We start from the raw sequence: 16,824 nt of genomic DNA, 5'->3' as shown, positions 1-16,824 counted from the left end.
CTCACCACCGTGAACTAACTTTTTAGCTTATGCTCATCTTCTCTCATCGAGTTTCGGTTATTAAACTAACCTCGCTCACACTCCAAATACTTTCTAAGAAAAATCTTATTACCACAAATTCCACTCACGCTCACTTCCTCTCAATTGCTCCAACTGATCTCACGGCGGGAGGAGAGTGCCCATCACTGTTTTCGGGACTCGTAATCTGTCAACTCTTATGAGAAACTTCTACCCTCACTACAGTCTACCGGTTGAAATATTCTACCGTGATTTATAGTCTAACTATTGCATTCAAAAACTAACGACATAATATAATAACCAGCCATCCCAATATCTATTAATTTGAAATCAGGGAAAATTGAGAAGATCCTTAGCGTTGCTCCCAATCCCACTCATCCTCTAACAGAAAGCTCATTCTCACGAAATTAAATCAATTGAAGCACACGATGGGGATACTTTTGCTTCCCCATTTTTGCGTGGGGGGGGGGGAATTGGGTCATGATCGTCTCAACATACTCGTTGGCTGTGCCTACCTTTAAAACATTTCGACAGATTTTGCTTTCATGGCGGTACCAGATTTTGAATTTCGAAAATAATTAAAAGTTATTTAAAGTTGCTATCTTTTTAAATTTTCTATTAAAACCAATGGGATTAAGATTGAACAAATTTCAGATATTATTCTTGTTCTTATTCATAGTAATAGGTCTTTCTATAAAGTAACATTTGCCTTATTGTTTAGATGTATCGGGCGCGTACGTCACTCGTGACGTAGAAGTGACGTTTCACTATGATAGCCAATAGATGCTATAGCATCTAGGAGCAACAAACACAAGGAGAACGCATCTAGTCTTTAAACACGCTAACGCAGTGCTGTTTACAAATTTTATTGGAACGTTTTACGAGCTGGGCAGGCCCGTCTTAAGACCCTTTGGGGCCCTGGGCTAAATTATTTCTTAAGACCTTTGCGATCCCCAACGGTAAGCCTTTGTATGTCCGTTGTCTAAATTCAACTACACAATAATCAAACCAAAACTTTTAATTTCAAAAGTAAAACATAAGCCTACTGAAAATAAGATTTTTACTGACAGTGTTAGGTTTTAGAAATTGTAGGTACCGTATGATACGCGATGTGGCGATGAATAAAATTACTTTAGACGTAACTAAAAGACATTTTTTAATGAGCATAAATAATATTTAACCAACTAAACCCTTATCCCTAGAGTAGAGGCCATATGGCTGGCCTTTCCGGGGCCCCAAAACTGTGCTGGGGGCCCTGGGCTGTAGCCCATTTAGGCCATGCCTTAAGACGGCCCTCGGGCTGGGTGAAGACAATTTCCGAATTTTTCACTTCCGACGGCAGCATGCGCTAAAGCGTCTAACCAATGAAAAATGTACACAAGAAAATGCACGACTTTGACGGGTTGCGTTCTCCTTGTGTGGGGTGCTATAATTGTTGCTCCTAGCTAGCATAAACACTATTTATGTCTTATTCAACTTGTTTAAAAGTTCCACGCGCGTTTTGAAATTTTTGCGTAAATGGGCTCGAGCGATTTCGCGCGTGCTCCCTGAAAAAAAAATGCGCGAGCCTTTTACACTAAAATATTAAAGAGCGCGTGGACCATTTTAACAAGTTGAACAAGACACGAATTAAAATTCGACGAGTCGCCCTTTTAACAAAGATCTAGCCTTCAAAACTGATCTGAACTCCTACGTATCTCGTGACGAAAGCGATACATTAAAACAAGGTCGGCAAGCGTAATGACTTAACAAAAAGGCTTATTAGCTTTATAAGGTTGAAGTTTGCAAGTTTGACTAATTTACTTATCTAACTTTGCTTAAGACCATTGTAATTTTGGGTCTTATTTATAGTTTCTCGAAACCTAAATATTTAAATACGAAGTTCTGAAGAAAAGTTTGTAAGTTTCATTAATATAATTAGACCATAGGAATATTTGGATTAATTTATAGTTCATTTTAGCGCTGGTTGTTTAGGGAAATTTTTAATGCTTAGTAAATCTAAAATCTGTCAGCTTACAACTAATTCCCATTGGTTTCGGGTCAAATACTACTTGGTATCAAGTTCCAGTGCACTGTTAAAAATAAAGGTTTATAAAACGACCAAAATGGGACTTTTAATTTATTTCTAACCATTTGGTTATTAAAATCGGTCTAATCAATTATTTTTGACCCATTTTACTCTTTTATGTTGAATACAATACCTTTTAGGGTATGGAAAGGGAACGAGCCCTAAGAATAAACCTTTTCCAATCCTGGTGGTTAAGGTATAAAAAAGTTATGTTCTAACATTTAATCCTTTTGAATACCCATTTAATTCCCTTAAATGAAGAAAAAATTATATGGACCAATTTCGAGACTAGTATTTGAATACTACGTTATTTATTTGTTCAATATTTTCTTTAAAATAACATAATGCGAAGAAATCCCATTCACCAGGAATATTTAACTAAGGTTAAGTCTTTAAATTTTTTATAACAGATTCAAATATAGGGGATTTTGATTAAGGAGTCAAACTATGATAACCCAAATATCGGCACCAACGAATTCTTGCTATGTGTATATCAAAAACTGAAAGTATTAAATGATACTCTACGTGATCAACTCCCTTTTGTTCAACGACTTCAGGGACGCTCATTCGGCTATTTCCTACGAGCGAATAACAAGCCTAATCTGGCTATGTTAATGGTAAATATATTGAGTCGTATTGACGCATTCACATATTGCCTACAGGGAAATATTCAATAAGGGGCGAAATCCACCCGAGGCACCTTCCTATTTAATAATGATTGAGGTAGATGGCGACACTATAAAGTTTATTAAAAATAAACTTTTTATAATGTTATTAATTAATTACTAAATTATAGTACTTTATTATATATATAATTTTTGTAATTTAAATTAACAATTAATTTTAACCGTAGTTAACACTCTTCGCCATAGATGGCACTATAATACGAAGATTATTTTGTATTTTAAATCTCGACAAAACCGTTCTCCACTAAAACTGAAAACTTTCAACCAATCGTTGAAAATCAAAATTATGACGTCATGTTGCTATCAGAGCGCCATCTACTAACAAATAACGCCATCACCACGTTATCTCGGGTGAATTTTACACCTTTAAAGCCGTCTTTGCCCGTTATAAATTGCAAATCGATCCATTGAATAATAAAAAAAATAATTAAACAAGGGCCTATAAAGGACTGAAAATAAATTTAAAAAGGATTAACTTCTTACTGTTTATGAAGTAAAATGGATAAAAGAGTGTAAAATAAATATTTAACACTCCACAAAAGGACTTAATTTGGGGAGCAGAAGGTTTAAATATGTTTTATGATAAAACCCTGAATGGTCTTAAATATTGGAAAAAGTTTTAACCCCTTTAGAGGTCTAAAATAAAACCTTTATTTTTAACAGTGTGACGGGCACTCTCCTCTCACTGTGAGATCAGTGGGAGCAATTGAGAGGAGGTGAGATGCTCTAAGCTTCGAATGGAGAGGAGAGTGAGAGGAAATAAGATTTTTCAAAGAAAGTATTTGGAGTGTCAGTGAGATAAGTTTAATTAGCGAAATGCGGTGAGAGGACATCAGCTAAAAAGTTAGTTTACGGTGGTGAAAGGACGTGAGTTTGAGTTTAGGTGTAAGAAAACCAAAACAAAGGAAATGTAAAAACATGACGTTCTTGAAAATAATTATGTGACTTTGGCCAATATCGAAGCCAAAACGTACAATTAGCATAATATGCTGACGTTAGAAGGTTATAAAGAAGTGAAAGGCAGTAAATCTAACGTGGCCACCGGCAGTGATGGTCGTTGTTCTACCCCTGTGAGAGCACTGTGAGAATCTGAGAGGAGGTGAGATGCGTCAAACTTCAAAAGGAGAGGAGCGTGAGAGGAGTTTCACAAAGTATGCGTTTCAGAGAGAGGATATTGAAAGGAGATATTTGTTTATTTCCATGAACGGAAAAGAGAGTCAGATTTTTCTTAGAAAATATTTGGAGTGTGCGCGAGGTTAGTTTTATCACTGAAATTCGATGAGAGGAGATGAGCATGAGCTAAAGAGTTAGTTTACGGTGGTAAGAGGAGATGAGTTTGAATTTAAAATTTTAGTAACGGGAATGAGATGGAGTGATAGCTATCACAAAATTATCAAAAATGCCCATCACTGGTATAAAAATATGAGCGTAAACGAAGATATTCTGATATCTGATCTATTGCAATTATTAACTCCGTTCAAATAATGCAAACTAATCTGAGAATCAGTTTGAAGCATTACGAAGGTGGTCCTTGCTGAAGACAATTAGTAGCTCCGTAACGTCCCTTTATTAATGAGAGCCACGAGTCACAATTAAATTAAGATCTGGTGTTGCGCAAAAGAAATTAAGTTAAAGTGAACTGCAACGGAAATATTTTCACACAAAGTGCTTTATTTATTCAAGTTAGTATTATAATAAGTTGAAACCTTAGAAACATTTAATTCTTTAAAACCATAATAATAGTAATCCTTTAAAATAATACGAAATTGAGGTTATTCAACCGAACTAACTTGTAAAACTAACACTCTCGCTTAACAACACAAATTTTAAACAGTTAGATTTGAAAGTCCACGAAATATGTATTGATTTATTTACAGAAGTTGTACCTAAATTTCTACGTATTGTGAAACAATTGGTGGATTGGGTCGTTTTATTGACAAACAATAGAGATGAAAGCAGCCGACTTTATCAACGTTAACGTCTGGTGGACATACTAGTGTTTTGTCCACGTGTCGGCAAGTTCCTTTGCCAGTGCTTTCAAGCAATGCGAATTTTCCGTTGAAGCTTCAGCAATGGTTTGCGCTTAGCCTTTCTATCGAATTGAATGCACGAAATATTGTTGGTCACAAAAGTATACTTCAAAGGTTTATACGATTAATTCGGATTTTACGAATCACCGAGGCAATAAATGTACAAAAGATATAAAAGTTAGCTTGAACAACGATTCTAAAAAATCTTTTTGTTACGTTAGTAAGCATTAAATAATGAAGGATCAATATTTTTTCAGAAATAACATAAAACAATAAAACCAAATATTGCTTATTGTTAGCACTCTAAGACGAGGTTTAGTTATAAATCTTTCGACCAAGCCTTGTCTCTACTACAAAATATGGCGTTAGAAACTACGTAGGAACTTAGTCATGTTATTTAGAGCGCTACAATCCAAACCAGTTTCACTCTTACACCCACCCACAATGTTCCGCCCAGAACGGGATAAAAAGTATACCATATATAGCCAGAGAATAATTTACAAGGTGTCTCCCGAGGAATCACCAAAAACGCACCGTTATGATCGAGGGTGCAGCGAACAAGGACCTAGTAGATACAGGGACGAGAAAGTGTATTGGCGGCCTCTGTCGGAATATATCACCTAAAACGACCTAAACGCAAGGAGAGTTAGTTGTTAACAAAAAATATGGCGGTCACCTAATTTTAGCGGTTCTTGACGAGGCTTATTTTTTTTACGCTCGTAGTTTTATTTTTAATTTAACATCAAAATGGTAAAAACTAACTATAATAATACTGTGCATGGTGAACCACGTCTTAACAATGGCCGCGGTTTGTTTACATCTAACTCCCCGTGAATATGAAGACTTTTAAAATCGAAATTTTTTTTCCTGCTTTCTCGTCCCTGTATCTACTGTCCTTGCAGCGAACAAGCGATTGTCCCATGCACTTGGCTTCATAAAGTTAAGTTCTGTACTCCTGACATGCTACGAATCGTGCTCACCATTTTTGTTATAATGAAATTCCATCTTGGCCAGGGTTGGCAAAAAGCCGGCTTTTTTTGAAAAAATCCAGACCAGTGGTTTTAATTGGCTATAACAGGTTTTTTTCGGTTATACTGGCTAAAATTTAAACAGTACCTTTTACTTATGTAAGTAGAAATTGTCAGCAGTTATTGTCGTAAATAAGAAACTAAACAAGTAAAGCGAAATAAAACTATATAAAATAACTGAATTATTTTGATTTCCTCGGGAAATTCCCCCTAGTTTTTGTGTATGACGCACCGACAGAAGCGAGGCAGCGAACTTTGGAACTTTAAACCTACCGAAAAACTGGTAAAAGTAAACCGGTAAATATGAAACAAAACATAAACTAAATTTCTAAATAAAAACTATTCATTTACTAAAATATTCATATTGTAATTTTTTTTTAAAAAAGCCACAAAAATCTGGATTTTTTCAAGTGGCTATAACCGGTTTTAACCAGGTGGCTATAACCGGTATGGCTGGTTCTATGCCAACCCTGATCTTGGCTTACAAGACGTTTAAGGAAGTGGGAACCAAATTGAAAAATCGTCTGATAACACAAAAATAACGTAACTAGTGCCAATCAGCCCTAGCTTGTGTTAAACCTGTTGACAGAAATGTGAAATTCGTTAATTCACTATAAATATGGAAGTTCATACTCCCTTTAAGGCTAACCTAAAATAATGGTATCTAAGGCGTTCCTGTTTTACAAGCGTCGTTATCATACGTCCGCCTCGTGCCATCCATCCTTAAACACCATTTCAGGGATACGGGTTGCGAACGCAGCGACGGTTGCGTCATCTGCTATTGCCAAAGGTCAATGCATAGAATGTAATTTCCATTTATCTGTTATATAAATCGCAAATATAATACGTTTACGAAAGACTGCTGTAGATGGCGCCACAGTAAATATTGAAGGAGCGTTTTTCAAATTATGCTACATTGGGTTGCCCACCAAATATCCTAACTTGAATAATCACACACCACATAGTCCCAATCGGAATGCCAATTATTGTGCCGCCACCTACAGCAATTTTTCGTAAACAATTTCTAGTAATGTCTTGTAGAACGGAAGAAAGCGAAATTTCTTACCTGCATTTATAGTAGATGGCGCGGCAGTCACTGGAGTAGTGCATCTTGATAGATGGCACGAGGCGGACGTATGAAATCGATGTTTCTAAGAGAGGAGGGCGATAGAGACCATTATTTTAAATATGCAAGGTAGTGCTTGGCTAAAAAATAAAGACATTGTTTGTACGGAAGCTTTGAAATCAAATCAACTCAATAGCGAGTTCGTAATGAAATCGATTGCGAAATTAGTTTGGACAGTAACCAATACGACCGAAAGGTTTTTGGAAAGGATAATCTCAATTTGAAATAATTTATGGAATGGCAAATTAACGAGATCGATAACGGAGCGATGTTTTGTTTCGAATTAAGAATAAAGGGATTCTTTTGAAATATTAATTTTTATCGGCACACGCGGAGGCGCGTGATATTAATCTTCGCTCTCATTCGTGCGAGGGAGGCGGGCTCACCTAATTGCTTTTAAAATCAATTATTGTCACGAAAATACCAAATCTAATTCGGAAAGTCGGCAGCCAGTGACAGCTGGCCTTTGGTGTATGGCAGGGAAGTAGGCGGCGGACGACGAAAGGGCAAAAGATTTATAGAAATCCTCGAGCGTGGCAAAACGACTTCAAAGAGGGACCCGAAAGGCTTTTAAGTATTAAATTCGCCGCACGTCATTTCGGAGATATAACGGCGAGGTCGTTATGGATAAAAGTGATTATAACCATTTTCAGCCCGAAATAGACCGATAAAGGGTTTCGCCGAGAAAATTTAATATAACAAAAAAAAATTGCTTGTACTGTTTTTCGCCAGTGTTATTTTGTTCGACTGTTTGGAAAGATTTTATTAGGATTGAGCTAGGGATTGCCATTGTTAGGGCTATTCGCGGTGGAAACAATAGGCTCATTGAATGTTGGACTTCTTTCTTTGCAATAGCTCTTTCCCCTGACACATTTCTAGGCAGTAGATCGGTAATTACAACTGAGCAAAATGAATTTAGGAAAAACGAATTTTTGGAAATCCTAAAATTCATCCTGACAGTTTACCAAGGAGGTATTTCTTTATACTTTGAGAAAAGGACTTTGTCGAGACGATTAACTGCCAGCATGGTCTAGAGGAAAACCTTCACCGGTGTTGGAAGACGTGGGATTTAGGGAATTATCAAATCAAAACGGCATATCATTGATTACCTAAAACTCCTTTGTTTTAGACTCGAGTGAAGTGACTATTTAGATTTCATCTTCCATTAAGCTCGGCGGAACAGATAAATTAACCGCCAATATTTCGATTATTCATAAATTTCGGTTAACTGTTTATTGATGGATATTTTTCGCGGTTATAAAACGAATTAATATGCAAAAAATTAGATTTTATTCGGATAATTTTCGGCTTTGGATAAAAACAAATAAATCGGATATTTTTATCCAAATGGCGTGAAAGCGAGTGGGGTTTCTAGAAATCGTCTTTGCATAGTCATTATCCCAGATAATAAAGAAATACCTCCTTGGTACTATCAACTGTTACTAGTATACGATGCAGGGGTATACAAAAACACTAACAAATGTTGCTAAACTAGGATTGAGTATCCAGAGGATTCTCTAATCCAAGCCTTCGCGGATGATTTGCAGTCATTATTTTGGGGCACGTCCAGGTGTGCTCTCGAAACCACGGGTAAGGTGATCGTGGAGAAATTGACTAAGTGGAGCCAAGTCTATAAGCTGAGTTTTTCCATTAAAAAGTCGGCGGCTATCACCTTCGCCGCAAAATCCATAATGAAAAGGCTCCCAATCTATAAGATGGGAGCCGTCAATATTGCAAATGTTGACAAGCTGAAAGTTGTTGGTGTCACCATCGACAGCAAGCTTTCCTTTCTTCCTCATCTCGAGGAAGTAAGTGTCCGGGTGACGAAGCTGGTGCAAAGCATTGCTTGTTTTGCAAAGGTTGAGTGGGGCCTTGACCATAAAGCGTTAAGGACTATCTACAACGGGTGTATTGTGAGAGTAGTGGCTTACGCTTGTGGTGCTTGGTGGAAGAGCACGCAAAACAGTGTGATGGTGAGGAAGTTGAGCTCAATTCAGAGAATTGCGGCCCTTCGTATTACTTGTGCTTACCGTTGGACCTGGTGGTGAATCAGGAAGCTGCTGTGTTCAGATCCTTTTCTTTTAGAGAAGACAGTAAGCACTGTGGGGTGGAGTTACGTGGTGGCAACTACCTCTACCCAGGCGACCCATGGGAGGACCACCCAGCGGTCAGAAGCATTATAAACATCACAGAGCAACTACCCAATGGCAATGGGATAGAGGTGTTTACTGACGGTTCGTTGTCCGGTCGGGGTGCCGGAGTGGCATTTGCTGTGTACAGAGATGGTGTGGAAGTGTACAACGAGGTCACTCGCATTAATGGTAAGGTGGATGCGTTTTCTCTTGAGCTCTTAGCAATATATGAGGGTATTTGCTGGTTAAGGATGCATGGTCAGCGTCCTGGTGATGGTGCAACGGTTTTTACAGATTGTCTTTTTGCTATAAACGCAATAAGCAATCATAAAAACAATCATGGTTTATGCCATGATATCCGTAAGGTGTTAAAACGGATGGAGACTCAAGTCAACTTTACTTGGATAAAGTCGCACACTGGATGTGCAGGGAATGAAAGGGCTGACTTTCTTGCAAAGTCAGCAACCGATCTTCCCGAGGAGAAGGAGATGAAGCCAACTAAGTTGGTGATTAAAAGGTGGCTCAATGAGGTGACGACTCAAAGGTGGCAGGAGTCGTGGGATGAGAGTGAGAAGGGAAAGGTAACTAAGAAGTACTTTCCTATGGTCAATGGTAGCTTCAACACGAATTACTATTTGACGCAAATCCTAAGTGGACACGGTAAGTTCCCTTTTTACCTGTTCAACTTGGGTCATATTGCATCGCCCAAATGCATATGCGGCGCTTTGGAAGCAGACTCAGAGCACTATGTTCGTATTTGTCCTAGGACAAACCATTTATTAAGGAGACCAATCCGCGAGAATGGATTCCACAATCTGGATAACGAAACGATCAACGATCTTGAACGCGTAATGCGTTATATCGTTGTGAATTTTGACGAATTCACGATCCATACTCGACATTCTATAACCTTTCGGGGAGGGCTAAGAAGTGGAAGAATAAGTCACTCTAGTCCTCAGCTGTGCGAGGGTCGGTCCCGGGCAGCCCATGGTGTCGCCTTTTGTTGGGCCATGATGAGGGCGTTTGTTTGCTATATGTGAGGCAGTCATGATGGCTGTCTCACTGGCCGAACGTTGTTTCGCAAAGCACACTTCTGTCCCGGCCTGTTTAGTCTCGTAGGCCGCTGTAGTGCTTAGGCGGAGCAGCGGTGTACAAATACATAGTGATAGTAACAGTCACTCGCTGAAGAAGGACCACGGTCCGAAAGCTCCGAATAAAATTACGTTTTTTACTAAGTCATGAAGTAGCAGCTTTTTTAAAATTTAACAATTTATAATAAACCATGGCTAAAAGTTTTAATATTTATAGTTACATAGTGATATGTTGCTAAACTAGGCCCTAAAGGGGTCGGGGTGTGCAATAACTGGTGGCTTTACCGGGGATATAACAAATATCTGTATAAAAACAATAAGGGAGAGAAAGAATTGGGTCTTCTCTCTAGGTCCAGTAATTTGTTTTGTTGTAATAGTAAATAATTTGTAATTTTGTGCATGCTCTCGGATTATATTTATAGTGTATGATTGATGTATTTATATAGTTTGTTGTCGTTTTTAATGTTTAGTTGCTTTGACAAAGACCTTCGGGTTGGAAGCTCAGTGTTTAAAGTATTGGGTTCTATACACAGCCATAAATTTCATTAGATCCATGCGTGTCTCTCTTAATTTTCAAATACAAATTTTTGTTAAAGTAAATGTCACTGAAGGTAGCGGCCAATATTGCAGAAGGACAGAAATACAAGAGTTTATATACCCTTTAAGTTTTATATTAAGTATAAACAAGGTCTAAAGTGTATGTTGAGAGATTCTATTCCAAAATTGAAAGAGTATTGGGCGAGTGTCGAAATTCATCATTCTGGAGATGTAATGGATGGCTTTATGGAATAAAGTGATTATAAGCATTTTGGACCGCCACGCTTCGATTAATTGATGTCAGCTAATCATTTTCGGAGCACGTTCAGCGGTCTTGCATTTAATTGAATCATTAAATTTTAATTATTGGTTAAGAGAGTTAAGGAACAAGGGAAATTTCAAGTCGTATACAACGCGCTTTTTTCGTTTTGCTTACTTTACTGGTAACATCGTAATTTATTTTACGTGTTTCCTTATCGGCTTTAAATGTGTGATACATTGTCATTAATGTGGTTCCGTTGGTTTTATATTTTGAGATATGCGCTGTTGTTTAGTCTTCACTATTCAGTTAAGGTTTTTTTGTGTGCGTTATAAGCCGGGAATTGTAACGGTAAGGTGTTTTTGGTTTTTTTTATTACAATTTTCATTACCGTGGGTATATGGATTGACATTTTCTGGATTTCTAAGTATTTGAATTACCTTGTTGTTTGATTGGGTTATTATTATATATTTTTATTGCATATTTCTGTTAATACCATGTTTACTACTGTGGGTATTTAGATTGACTTTTTCTTGATTCCTAAATATTTTAATTAACTTGTTACTTAGTTGGGTTATTATTATATATTTTTATATTGGTCATTTTTCTTGTTTGTTGATAATGTGGGGGATTATTCATGTCTACGATTTTTTATTTGCATTTAATTTTATCGGCTTCGTTGGGTTGTCGTCATGAGCCCACTCAGTTTTTATTAGTGCTTTCACTTATAGTTTTGATTTTCGCTTATCTTTTGTTTTTCCATATAAATTTGATTGTTTAGGACCTATAATACAATGGGTTGGTTTTTCTTTTAAAATAGTTTCTCGCACGTATATTTTACGTTTCGTGAGCGTTCTAATAATTTTAAATTTTGTATTTTCTATTTCTCGTTTTGTTGCTTTGGTAATTTAATAACGTTTTGGGTCTAAAGTTGCTTTTTTGTTCTATTGTTATTGGAAATTTATTTAATGCAATAACATTTGTAATATCTATAATTAAAATAAAAAATAATCTACTGGTTGGGATAGCACCGGGATAACATTTTTTGGAGGACGCTTTTGATGGCGAAAAATCATTGAGTACCGTGTCCAGTAGTTAATACACCCAAGGGCAAATTCTTCCGAGGACAGGTAAATTTTGGCAAACTTGCCAACTTGTTAACTATTCTTTTGAATTATAAATATTTTTCGAAAATACACTACATCCAAAATTATCCTTCGAAATCTCCACATTTAAAAATTTAGTCGCGTGATAAATGGGCTTGGACGATTTTCCAAGTGCATTTTATTTAATTTACGATATTCGTAACTAAAACAGCAAAGACAACTGGTTTTTCGTTAGGTTTTGAAGAAAAACCAAAACTTATTTCCCAGCTCACGTCAAGCGAAATCCGCGACCAATTAGTTCAATTTGTTGATTTATAAAAAGAAGTGAATTTATAATTAGTTTCCAATATGTACCCACTCCACTATATTATTTTCAAAATGCGCCTCAATTTGAATATATTGAAAGTTTCTGGAAGTAGGGAAATGAGCTTGTTTCAGAGGCTGCTACCGCGTCTTCCGAGCTAAAAGCTTATTCATCCGTATTTTGCGCTCAACGAATCGAAGACAGGGAATCAGGGTCTATTTGAAATTCAAATGAATATCACAACTCTTCTTTAAAGGAAACTTCTTAATATAGATATCTGGGACACTGGAAACTTCATTTGCGGTTAAAAATCAAATAGATATGTATGTTTTCCAAGACGATGAACCCAAGCTCGCATTACGTGTTTACAGTCTCACGCTTCCAGAGTAAAACAGGAAAAAATTTCGTCGTCTTAAGACGATCATATACACTCCGAGAGTTTTCTCGTACGTGTAATAAACCCCATCGGGCATTTGAAGTTCAAAGAACGAGACGAAGACTTTTTTCGTAAAGATTGTTGAGAATGAAATGCGGTTTTTTTCCCACGGTAAAATGTGTTAACTCGGGAACAACGACTCTGGTAGTAACTGGAGTTGGGGAGTACCCCAAGGGAGTTCCAAATTTGCTTTTCTACCGTAGAAATTTGCGTTTTTTGAACTTCATTGAAACTGTTACGGTTTGTGAGGGAAGTTGTTTATTCGTTGTCTTTCATTTTTTAACCAAGTGTTTCCTGTCACAGTGTTGGGCATTTTCGTCAAAGAGCCGCTCACGCTCACGTCTTATTGAGGGGTAAAATTTTCGCTCCTCTCTTTTCGCTCTTTTTGAGCGGTAAAATTTTCGCTCCTCTCTTTTCGCTCTTTTTGAGCGGTAAAATTTTCGCTCCTCTCTTTTCGCTCTTTTTGAGCGGTAAAATTTTCGCTCCTCTCTTTTCGCTCTTTTTGAGCGGTAAAATTTTCGCTCCTCTCTTTTCGCTCTTTTTGAGCGGTAAAATTTTCGCTCCTCTCTTTTCGCTCTTTTTGAGCGGTAAAATTTTCGCTCCTCTCTTTTCGCTCTTTTTGAGCGGTAAAATTTTCGCTCCTCTCTTTTCGCTCTTTTTGAGGGGTAAAATTTTCGCTCCTCTCTTTTCGCTCTTTTTGAGCGGTAAAATTTTCGCTCCTCTCTTTTCGCTCTTTTTGAGCGGTAAAATTTTCGCTCCTCTCTTTTCGCTCTTTTTGAGCGGTAAAATTTTCGCTCCTCTCTTTTCGCTCTTTTTGAGGGGTAAAATTTTCGCTCCTCTCTTTTCACTCTTTTTGAGCGGTAAAATTTTCGCTCCTCTCTTTTCGCTCTTTTTGAGCGGTAAAATTTTCGCTCCTCTCTTTTCGCTCTTTTTGAGCGGTAAAATTTTCGCTCCTCTCTTTTCGCTCTTTTTGAGGGGTAAAATTTTCGCTCCTCTCTTTTCGCTCTTTTTGAGTGGTAAAATTTTCGCTCCTCTCTTTTCGCTCTTTTTGAGGGGTAAAATTTTCGCTCCTCTCTTTTCGCTCTTTTTGAGCGGTAAAATTTTCGCTCCTCTCTTTTCGCTCTTTTTGAGCGGTAAAATTTTCGCTCCTCTCTTTTCGCTCTTTTTGAGCGGTAAAATTTTCGCTCCTCTCTTTTCGCTCTTTTTGAGCGGTAAAATTTTCGCTCCTCTCTTTTCGCTCTTTTTGAGCGGTAAAATTTTCGCTCCTCTCTTTTCGCTCTTTTTGAGGGGTAAAATTTTCGCTCCTCTCTTTTCGCTCTTTTTGAGCGGTAAAATTTTCGCTCCTCTCTTTTCGCTCTTTTTGAGCGGTAAAATTTTCGCTCCTCTCTTTTCGCTCTTTTTGAGGGGTAAAATTTTCGCTCCTCTCTTTTCGCTCTTTTTGAGCGGTAAAATTTTCGCTCCTCTCTTTTCGCTCTTTTTTTGAGGGGTAAAATTTTCGCTCCTCTCTTTTCGCTCTTTTTTGAGGGGTAAAATTTTCGCTCCTCTCTTTTCGCTCTTTTTCTGAGGGGTAAAATTTTCGCTCCTCTCTTTTCGCTCTTTTTTTGAGGGGTAAAATTTTCGCTCCTCTCTTTTCGCTCTTTTTTGAGGGGTAAAATTTTCGCTCTCATTTTTCCGCTCTTTTTTGAGCGGTAAAATTTTCGCTCCTCTCTTTTCGCTCTTTTTCTGAGGGGTAAAATTTTCGCTCCTCTCTTTTCGCTCTTTTTTTGAGGGGTAAAATTTTCGCTCCTCTCTTTTCGCTCTTTTTCTGAGGGGTAAAATTTTCGCTCCTCTCTTTTCGCTCTTTTTGAGCGGTAAAATTTTCGCTCCTCTCTTTTCGCTCTTTTTGAGCGGTAAAATTTTCGCTCCTCTCTTTTCGCTCTTTTTTTGAGGGGTAAAATTTTCGCTCCTCTCTTTTCGCTCTTTTTTGAGGGGTAAAATTTTCGCTCCTCTCTTTTCGCTCTTTTTCTGAGGGGTAAAATTTTCGCTCCTCTCTTTTCGCTCTTTTTTTGAGGGGTAAAATTTTCGCTCCTCTCTTTTCGCTTTTTTTTGAGGGGTAAAATTTTCGCTCTCATTTTTCCGCTCTTTTTTGAGCGGTAAAATTTTCGCTCCTCTCTTTTCGCTCTTTTTCTGAGGGGTAAAATTTTCGCTCCTCTCTTTTCGCTCTTTTTTTGAGGGGTAAAATTTTCGCTCCTCTCTTTTCGCTCTTTTTTGAGGGGTAAAATTTTCGCTCTCATTTTTCCGCTCTTTTTTGAGCGGTAAAATTTTCGCTCTTTTTTTTCCGCTCTTTTTTGAGCGGTAAAATTGTCGCTCTTTTTTTCGCTCTTTTTTGAGCGGAAAAATTTTCGCTCCTCTCATTTTTGTTTTGCGCTCTTTTAAAAAGATATTTTACCGCTCATTTTCGCTCATAATAACAAATCCGCTCACAATGAGATGAGCGGTGCCCAACACTGTTCCTGTGAGATTATTGATCTAGTATTTTCATTAAGTAAATTACAGAGGCCTAGAGATAATAACAGGGTTTTAAAACCTAAGTTCTTCCGTTTGAAATAAACCACTTAAACGCAAAGAAGGACGTACTTCATTAAAAATATAGTACGTCTTCTTGGTGAACGAAAATATGGAAACTTCTTGCTCATAAATTATCTCACATCTCCGCACGTCATGAAGATTGAAAACTAACAAGGAGATTACCCGAGGTATTACACACAGATTTTGTTCAAACTCGGGGGATTGGTAGACCTTCATGTAACTTGAAAAATCCTAAAGGGAATTTATTCAATGGGCAACGGTTTTGCCATGGCAACGAAAAATGTTTTTGACAACATAAAATAGAAATTTTCCCATTGAAAATAACATGGTATTTGGACCGATTCCAAGGGTCCCCCCCCCCTGTGAAAGATTTTGCATAATTGAAAATTTTTTTAAATACCAAAATTATAAAAAAAATTGTTAAAAATTGACGAAAAAAATCAAAATTGATCACATTTTGTTCAATTTGAATGGGTGAAAATGAACCGATATGGCTTAAAAAGGAAAAATTTCCATTTTATGTTGTCAAAAACATTTATCGTTGTCATGGCAAAACCGTTGCCCATTAAATAAATTCCCTTTAGGATTTTTCAAGTTACACGAAGGTCTACCAATCCCTCGAGTTTGAATGAAATCGGTGTGTAACACCTCGGGTCGTCTCCTTGTAAGTACATAAGGCCGTTCCTTGGCTTACAATGTCAGTCACTTATAATTGTTAGCCAGAAAATCCAAATCTTCGAGAAAGAAGTTCAACTTTATTAAATTAAAAATGAGCGTAGTCAAAGTTTCGAGACTATTGGGTGAAAATCAATTGTGAAGGTAATTTGCATAGCGGGGATGCCCAAATTTCCAATTCTCAAGTTCGGCATTTTGAAGGTCGAGATCATAATTTACTAAAGATTACACGAAGTTTAGGAAGGCCTTCAGATAATGTTTTTGAAACAATTGTGCTGGTTTCACGAAACTGTGTCCATTACAGCGTAGAAAATATTTGTAGAATTTCACTCCTTTGCTCGCTTTTTTAGATATCTTGTAGCGGCGTGTTTTTTTGTACGACATTTTTATGAACTCACTTCTGATAAATACTAATGGTCTTTGGCTGATAAAATTGGTTGTGTTGACGGTAAAGAAAAATGAACATTTTCCAAGTAAAATCTTCCATCACCAAATTAATTGTTTTTACAACGTCAACTAATTTTATCTTGATAACATTTTGAAATAGGCCTTTCTATAAAGTAACATTGGCCTTTTTGTTTATATTTATCGGGTGCGTCACTCGTGACGTTGCACTATGATAGCCAATAGACGCTATCATCTAGGAGCAACAAACACAACAAAATTCGGAAATTGTCTTCCCCCCGCCCGTAAAACGTTCAGCGTAAAGGCTCCTGACGCTCGTCCAATGAAATTCGTTCACAACCCTTCGTTAGCGTGT

The 16,824-nt window shown here is 37.3% G+C and overlaps 1 protein-coding gene across 2 annotated transcripts in view; it reads left to right on the top strand.

Moving 5' to 3' along the window:
* The window catches only part of LOC149949453 (uncharacterized), a 74,853-nt gene that overhangs the window by 46,559 nt on the left and 11,470 nt on the right, over positions 1 to 16,824 (top strand). Inside the window, exon 1 of one of the 2 annotated variants that reach the window (XM_090169231.1) lies at positions 2,685 to 2,703. The exons of the other annotated variant lie outside the window; for it this stretch is intronic. The gene's annotated coding sequence lies outside the window, so the exon portion shown is untranslated. Of the gene's footprint in view, positions 1 to 2,684; positions 2,704 to 16,824 lie in introns of those variants that run through there. 2 annotated transcript variants of the gene reach the window in all.

The sequence above is a fragment of the Leiobunum rupestre genome, chromosome 3 (assembly GCF_980474605.1).
Source record: "Leiobunum rupestre chromosome 3, qqLeiRupe1.1.hap1, whole genome shotgun sequence".
Classification (NCBI taxonomy): Eukaryota; Metazoa; Arthropoda; class Arachnida; order Opiliones; family Sclerosomatidae; genus Leiobunum; species Leiobunum rupestre.
The sequence above is the reverse complement of the archived record's forward strand: the minus strand, read 5'-3'. Positions and strand labels throughout refer to the sequence as shown.